General features: G+C 39.4%; 1 non-coding gene and 1 pseudogene across 1 annotated transcript; both read left to right on the top strand.

Moving 5' to 3' along the window:
• Positions 1-2,355: 2,355 nt before the first annotated feature.
• Positions 2,356-3,287, top strand: LOC138078994 (olfactory receptor 6C2-like; annotated as a pseudogene).
• Positions 3,288-8,645: 5,358 nt separating this feature from the next.
• On the top strand, positions 8,646-8,718 carry TRNAC-GCA (transfer RNA cysteine (anticodon GCA)). Its single transcript has one exon. It is a non-coding gene; the product is annotated as a tRNA-Cys (tRNA).
• The last annotated feature ends 316 nt before the right edge of the window (positions 8,719-9,034 follow it).

Genomic DNA, 9,034 nt, shown 5'->3' on the forward strand with positions numbered 1-9,034 from the left:
TACACATATACTATACTACAGTATAAAAATATCCCCAGATATAAGCATACAAGAGCCTCTTGATGAAAATGCAAGAGGAGAGTGAAAAGGCTGACTTAAAACTTAACATTCAAAAAACTAAGATCATGGCATCCAGTCCCATCACTTCATGGCAAATAGATGGGGAAACAATGGAAACAGTGACAGACTTTATTTTCTTGGGCTCTAAAATCATTGTAGATGGTGACTGCAGCCATGAAATTAAGACATACTTGCTCCTTGGAAGAAAAGTTATGACCAACCTAGATAGCATATTGAAAAGCAGAAACACTACTTTGCTGAGAAAGGTCCATCTAGTCAAAGCTATGGTTTTTCCAGTAGTCGTGTATGGATATGAGAGTTGGACCATGAAGAGAGCTGAGCACCGAAGAACTGATGTTTTTGAACTGTGGTGTTGAAGAAGACTCTTGAGAGTCCCTTGGATGGCAAGGAGATCAAATCAGTCAATCCTAAAGGAAATCAGTCCTGAATATTCATTGGAAAGACTGATGTTGAAGCTGAAACTCCGACACTTTGGCCACCTGAAGAGAAGAACTGACTCATTAGAAAAGACCCTGATGCTGGGAAAGAGCAAAGGCAGGAGGAGAAGGGGATTAGGTCTTCTTTTCTCTTTGTCATTGTATGGTTATATGTCTTTTGAGGTAAAAAGGGGTTGAGTTTTTTTCAAATTGCTTTCAGTTTTAAGTCCTCCCACTCATCTTTCTTGATATAAATTGCTTTTATTTTTGGATATTCAGATTAATGTGTTTCTAAATGTCAAAACTATATGAAAGCTATAGGAAACATTAAAATTAAAACATTAAAATGATAGAAATGTTACTCCCCAATGGGAAACATTTAAAATATGTGGAATACCAGAGAGAGTTTGTATGCTGATGAAATTAATCTAAAGATGAGGAAGGAAATAATGAGAGAGGGAGAGATGCTACCTAAGAAACTAAATGTGTGTTAAAAAAATTTTTTTTTGACATTATGAGAGATTGGCATCAGAAAATAACATTTATACAGAGATTATTATCTCTTAGTTACTATTATAAGGATGTTATATGGTATAGCTTATTTAACTCTCAGAATAACACTATGATGTAGTATTATTATTAAAGCCATCTTATTAAGGAAGAAAGTGGGAGCATAGATCAGTTCAATGACCTTCCCAAGGTTTCTCATGCAGTAGAGGACAGAAATATAACTGAACCTACACAAAATGCTGTCGGGAGCCGTGTTAGGCATTACTGACAAAATGGAGGCACGGTCCCAGGCCCCCTCCCCTCATTCTGCAGGCACAGACCCAGGATGAAGGAGTTAGGCCTTGTAATTCTGACTTGTTTTTCCTCTCCTCAGCTGAGTTGACTGAAAAGGAATATTAAGGTGTTTATTGTTCTTGAGAGGAGCATGAGAAGGCACAAAGCCTTCTGCAGCATTGCTCAGAAAATAATTCATAAAGTTAATCACTGACATTTGTTCAAGGATTTTTACAAAAGAGTGTTCCAGGATGAGAACATAGGCCGTAGCTTGAGGCCATGGGAGGGATTGCTATCTGAAGCCTATTTGTGAGGAAAATGTTTACGGCAAAGAAGTTTACTGAATTTAGGGCTTAGAAATAATTAAAATAGTTAGAAGTTAAACATTTAAGGAATGTTGTAAAGTTAGCATATTTTACTATAGTTTATAGAAGTTAGGAATTTTTAGAGACACTATAGCCAGAAGCCTTGTTAAGAGATAGTGAGCTCAGGATGTTAGGGGCAAACCGGATTTAGGAAGATAAGTAGTAAACTAAGGAATGTAGCATGAGTTACAATGTAATCACAAGTTAACTATAGGACACATTAGAGGAGGTAGATAATAGATGATAAGGCTGATTCCGAGAGAATCACTGAAACAGGAACTCTGTTTGAAGAGCAACAATGATTTATGGAGATAATAAATCTGGGAGAGGGGGAACTGAAAATGTCAAACCTCTGACCTAATGTTTTTGTAAAAGTATAAAAGAGAATCTTAAACTTGAAATAAATAGGCAGTCCAAGAAAACTGAGAGGCTGTCTTGTTCGCTGACACTGTTCATCTCTTCAAGTTGAATCCCTGGCTGCTGGAGCTGGACTCCGGAAAAATGCTTCTATCTTCGCTGTGGTACATTCAGTGGCTTTTGAGGGCATCATTTTACGAAAGATGGATCATCAAGTTATAGAAAGAAATGTATGTGACTGATTTAATTGTCATTTAAAGGCATCATTTGATCCTATCTTATTTTGAAATTGTTCTTCAGATCCAATTTCTGTGACTTTCATGTGAAGATCAGACAATACTACCAAGTCAGTGATGAGAAACCATTCAGCAATAACCGCATTCATCATAATGGGTTTGACAAATGACACACAACTAGAGATTTTGATTTTTGTCTTTTTGCTGGTCACATATATGTTAAGTGTAATTGGGAATCTGACCATAATTTCTCTCATCTTTGTGGATCCTCATTTAAAAACAGCTATGTATTTTTTTCTTCAAAATTTCTCTTAGAAATCTCATTCACAACGGCCTGTGTGCCCACATACCTCTACATCATATCAAGTGGGGACAAAATGATCACCATCAATGCCTGCTTCAGCCAAATTTTTTTTATTGTCCTTTTTGCAGCTACAGAATTTTTCCTCTTGACTGTGATGTCTTATGACCGCTATGTGGCCATCTGCAAACCCCTTCACTACATGACCATCATGAACAGCAGAGTCTGCAGGAGCCTCATTCTCTCTTGTTGGGTATCTGGCTTCTTGATTATCCTTCCACCCCTTGGCCTGAGTGTCCACCTGGAATTCTGTGACTCTTTTATTGACCATTTTTTCTGTGATGCTTCTCCAATACTGAAGAATGCATGTTTGGATACATGGTTCATAGAGCAGCTGGTTATATTCTGTGCTGTGTTGACCTTTATAGCGACCCTTGTGTGCATAGTTCTGTCCTACATATACATTATTAGGACAGTTCTAAGATTACCCTCTGCTCAGGAAAGGAAAAAAGCCTTTTCCACGTGTTCTTCCCACATGATTGTGGTTTCCATCACCTATGGCAGCTGCATTTTTATGTATGTGAAACCTTCAGCTAAGGATGAAGTGGCCCTTAATAAGGGAGTTTCTCTGCTGACTACATCTATTGCCCCTATGTTGAACCCTTTCATTTATACCCTGAGGAATAAACAAGTGAAGCGGTCTTTCCATGACATTCTTGAAAGGTTAATATTTTATTCAAAAAAGTAGCAGAACAGTGCACTGGAAACTCTAAAGTAACATATCTGTCATTGGTATGTGGGTGGCAATTTGTGCCATGAGAGTGACATATTTGGGCAAGCATTAAAGAAAACTGAGAACATCTAAGAAAGAATCCTGAAGGGACTAGCATTATGTAGATGATTATTTTTCTAATCCTCTGAAACTGCTAACCCTTTTCATATCTGCCCAATCTGCAATTTAACAATTCCACTTAGCATTCTCAAATTCATTAGTTTTGCATGTGGAACCTGTTCTGGACATATCACTGCTTTTTCCTCTTTGCAATAAACTCTGCTTTGAAGTGCCTTTATTTTTCAAGAGAAGTGCGTCAATTTTCAGGAAATGTCAGTTAGTTAGTTAGTTAGTTAGTTCAGTCGCTCAGTCATGTCCGACTCTTTGCGACCCCATGAATCGCAGCATGCCAGGCCTCCCTGGTCATCACCATCTCCTGGAGTTCACTCAGACTCACGTCCATCGAGTCCGTGATGCCATCCAGCCATCTCATCCTCGGTCATCCCCTTCTCCTCATGCCCCCAATCCCTCCCAGCATCAGAGTCTTTTCCAATGAGTCAGCTCTTCACAGCCAAAGTACTGGAACTTCAGCTTTAGCATCATTCCTTCCAAAGAAATCCCAGGGCTGATCTCCTTCAGAATGGACTGGTTGGATCTCCTTGCAGTCCAAGGGACTCTCAAGAGTCTTATGTAAGCAGCCTTAATTTTAAGTTTAAGCCTGTCAATGTTGCTTCACAATAAATAATATGTTAATTTGTATAACTTAGAATATTTTAATGTCTCTTCCTATATGAATGTACTAAAATGAAGATAGAAACAACTGGCCACCACCTTGGCAATACATAAAAATTGTAACTACGTAGTCTTTAGAGTTTATGGGTATATTTCCTCCTCCTCTAGTAACTTGTGTAAGAACACTTAAAAAAGGCAGATACCAAGCAAAAATCATTGGGTTAAAGCATCAGACGGTGGTGAAACAGTAAGGATCTGAAAGTCCAGGAATTTGCAAAGGGCAGAACTGTTGAAGGGTGAGCTGAATGTACGCAGCTACTTTTGGCCTTTAGAGGTCTTTTCAGAGTCATGGCTGTGGTGGGTTAATGGTTGTTTCATATTCTTCAATCTCATTTCCTCATCATGAGATGTAATTTACTTCCTCTCCCCTTTAACCTGCCTGGGTCTATGTTTTTGATCATGAGAGTGTGGTAGAAGTGAAGTTGTATGACTTAAGAGATAAGAAGCTTTGCAACTTCTACCTTCTTTTTTGGGAACACCCTCCCTGGGGGGGATCCGGGTGCCAAAAGAAAAGTCTGAAAACCTTAATCTTGCCAAGCAGTGAGAAAACCTAAGCTAGCTTAATGGAAAGACCATAAAAAGATGCCTGGGCAGCCCGTCTCTTCCAGGCCTCTCAGCTGCGGTGTCAGACACCTGAATGAAGATGCCATTTTAGATAAACAGTCCACTGCAGGCCTCTTGTCATTCCAACCCAACTTATTGTCTGATTACAACTCAATGACAGACTCAAGTGAGATCTGAGACTATGTCCCCCTAAAACTGAGTTCCCTTGCCAAGTTAATGATTAAACTCTCTATCCAAAACTTTATTTCCTTTCTCTTCTCATGCTTGTTCACTTTGGGATTGAAGAGGAGCAGAGAAAAGGCGACAAGCAGGACCCCAAGGGGGCACTCCAGGGTCAAAGCCTTTCTGTGTTTCATATTTCTTGTTTGTAGAAAAAGGCATTGATCTCCTAGAGCTTCACTGAGCTCCAAAGAGCAGACTTGAGAAGTTACTAATTAGCGAGTGAGGGAATGGGCAAAGAGAAGTGTTGCAGGAAGGGGGATCATTTTCAGGGCCTAAATATGGGCTCTTGTCTAACACTTGGAAATGAATTGTCTGAGGAGACACAGGTACTAGCAAAGCAAGGGACTTTATTGGGAAGGGGTGCTCAGGTGGAGAGCAGGATGGGGAAGCAACCCAGGAGAACTGCTCTTCCATGTGGCTTGTGGTCTCAAGTTTTATGGAGGTGGGATTAGTTTCTGGGTTGTCTTTGGCCAATCATTCTGACTCAGAGTGCTTCCTGGTGGCACATGCATTGTTTAGCCAAGCTGTATTCCAGCAAGGAGGATTCTGGGAGGTGGCAGGACACATGGTATCTCCTTTTGACCTTTCCTGAACTCTTCTGGTGTGCGGTGGCTTGTTAGTTCTGTTTTCCTTATTAGGACTCCTATCATAAAATAACTCACGCAAATGATTACTCAGTCATCTCCTCAGTGCACAAATGCCTCCCCTAGAAGTCCTAAAGATAGCTCTGGAGAATCCCCCTGCTCCCCATTTCCCTGCCTGCTATTTTGTTTGCTTTCCTGACACACAACTCTCCACCCGCTGCCATCAGGCAGCCCGTTCTCAGTCCCTGCTGGCCTCAGATTGCCACCAGCCCACACCTGGTGATGTTTCCTCATCTTCAGAGAAGATGATGAGAGAATATGGAGCCATATCATAGGTTCAGGAACTGCTAAGGATCTTCTATTTCTGTTTTGTATATAAGCTCATTTGTATTATTATTATTTTTTTTAGATTCCACATGTAAGTGATATTACTTGAAATTTGTCTTTCTCTGTCTGGCTTACTTCACTTAGTATAATAATCTCTAGGTCCACCCATGTTGCTGCAAATAGCAGTATTTCATTCTTTTTTTAATGGCTGAGTTATATTCCATTTCATATATATATATATATATATATATATATATGTCTTCTTAGACCAATTGTCTGTAGATGGACACTTGGGATGCTTCCTTTGTCTTGCTGCTAAGTCACTTCAGTCGTGTCCAACTCTGTGCAACCCCATAGACGGCAGCCCACCAGGCTCCCCCGTCCCTGGGATTCTCCAGGCAAGAACACTGGAGCAGGTTGCCATTTCCTTCTCCAATGCATGAAAGTAAAAAAGTGAAACTGAAGTTGCTCAGTCGTGTCTGACTCTTAGCAACTCCATGGACTGCAGCTTACCAGGCTCCTCTGTCCATGGATTTTCCAGGCAAGAGTACTGGAGTGGGATGCCTTGTTTTAGCTGTTGTAAATAGTCATGCTCTGAACATCAGGGAACATGTGTCTTTTCAAATTAAGGTCTTCTTTGGGTATATGTTGAGGAGTGGAATTGCAGGATCATATGATAACTCTTTTTAATGTTTTCTGAAGAAATAATTCTTTTGGTTATTTCAGATGTGTGTATATATATATTTTTATATGGGTTTCCGGTAAAGAACCTGCCTGCCAATGCAGGAGATGTCAGAGACATGGGTTGGATCCCTGTGTTGGGAAGATCCCCTGGAGGAGGGCATGGCAACCCACTACAGTATTCTTGCCTGAGGAATCCCGTGGACAGAAGAGCCTGGCAGGCTACAGTTGATGGGGTCGCAAAGACTCAGACACACCTTAGTGACTGAACGGCAGCAACAACACCACCTCTTTGCATGTCATCTGTCTCAGAAACCCAGGTTAGTGTCTCCTCGTTTTATTTTTCATGATTTGGCAAACTTCGTGCTATGCTGGGGGACTCCACCTGGTGGAATCTAAACACTTCACAAGGAGAAAGGATAGCTTCATATCCTTGGTGCAAGGAACTTACCCTTCAGGGATGTTCGTGGGAATGATTAAAAGTGGAAAAGCTAATTAGGAAACAATGTAATCAGTTCCAGTGAGGTTTTAAAAATATCATCTAATAGAAAGGATTTGGAATTTCTAACAACTCTAGTCAATAGGAGTAAAATGGAGCCAAGTTTGGAATTTAAAGCTTTCTAGTAGTACTTACAAAAACTGGAATGAAATAAGAAAAGTGAATTTAAATTGCTTATTTTCTTTATATCAATATATTTAGCATAATACATTCATAATAATGTTGTTAATAAATGATAAAAAAGAATATAAAAAAGAAATGTATATATATTCATAACTGAATCACTTTGCTGTGTACCTGAAACTAATATGATGTTGTAAGTCAACTGTATGCCAATTAGAAAATAAAGAAAAGAAACATCAATTATCTGCTTGGAAGTTATGGCAGGGAGGATAAATCCAGAACATTTGATTATTTTTTCTCCTCATTAGCTTGAATATGAAAACATTACTTAATGTTCATTATTATTATTATTATAAAATATTATTTAATTGATACTGGCAAAAAGCATCTCACGAAATGCTTTCCTTTGCCAAGTAGCTCCTAAAAATGTTCTCAGAGTTTCTGTTGTAATTTCTTTGCTTACATTATAATGTCTGTTTAAATGATTCTCTTTGTAAAAGTATAAAAGTCGGTATTTCAGCAAAAGTTGTCATGCAAAGCTCTATGCCTGACACTGTCCTCAGAGATGGGTATAGGGGAGAGTGCCAGGTATTTGAGTTCCTTTCCCAAGTGGAACTTATAGTTGGTGTCAAGTGAGGGGAAGACAGATAATTTCAGAATTTGTTGATTATTAGGAAGAAGATGAAAAACAGCTGGTGCAAATTTTAGTAACTAAATGATGAGGGGCCTCACTAAATCTGATGATCAGGGGAGGACCTAGAAATAAGTGACCTCTGAGCCAAGCCCACAGTGACAAGAGGCATCCAGGAGCATGCAGATAGAAGAAGAATAATCTAGAAAGATGGCTCAGTGTGTGCAATGGCTCAGAGCAGGGCTTCCTTGAGGATCAGAGAGAAAACCAGATGATTAGGGAGTAGTCAGAGAGACAATGATTGGAGATGGTTAGGAAGCAATGGCTCATGAGTAATAAGAAGGTACTGCTGCATTTTAATAGGGAGAGACATAGACTAATCTACCTTTTAAAAATGTCTCTCCAGCTTCCACAAAGGAAAATGTTTAGAGAGGGGATGAAAGGGTGCACTGAAGATCAGTTGACAGAGAGGATGGGGATTTTGCTCCATGTGTTGGTACTGGTAAGCTGTTGTTGGATTATAGATTTAATTTAATGTAGAAAATACAGTATTTGCTGATGTACTGGTGTGAGGAAGACGGAAAACAGGGAGCCAAATATACTTCTTAAATTGAATATCTGGTTGACAGTGTTGCTAAAACTGAGATCAAGGGGAGGAAAATGGGTGGGAAACTGAAGAATTTCATTTTGTGAATGTTAAAGGAGGCATTTGACATACAAAAGGAATTCATATATATATTCTATCTATTGCATCACCATCATCATTATCATCACCTGAGCCTCAATAAGAATTAGATATCATTGAAATAATGTGATTAGTTTAAGGTCACCTTGGGACAGTATGTAATATAAACGCAAGAGGGCAGTATGGTCCTTTATTTTTTGATAATTTGTATAAGGGAAGTGGTGGCTCCCCTGGTGGCTCAGAGGTTAAAGTGTCTGCCTGCAAAGCAGAAGACCCAGGTTCAATCCCTGGGTTGGGAAGACCCACTGGAGAAGGAAATGGCAATCCACTCCACTGAGAAGGAGGGAGCACTGAGCTAAGGATTTCAAGGGTGTGGTAATAAAGAAGCTAGGAGTAAAGAGAGTTTTTGAGAACCTGTTTAAGAGTAATTGAGTTTGAAATAAGTGAAGATTAATGAGTTGTTATTGCATTTGATATCAAGAAAGTGACTGTTTCTTTTGATAAAAGAATATTTGATGGTATAGGACTATGAAGGCGAGATTGATGTAGAAAGAATAGTGAAAGAAAGGGTCACTATTTAACAGATATAGTTTCAGTTATGCAACATGAATATGA

This window comes from Capricornis sumatraensis, chromosome 4 (genome assembly GCF_032405125.1).
Source record: "Capricornis sumatraensis isolate serow.1 chromosome 4, serow.2, whole genome shotgun sequence".
Classification (NCBI taxonomy): domain Eukaryota; kingdom Metazoa; phylum Chordata; class Mammalia; order Artiodactyla; family Bovidae; genus Capricornis; species Capricornis sumatraensis.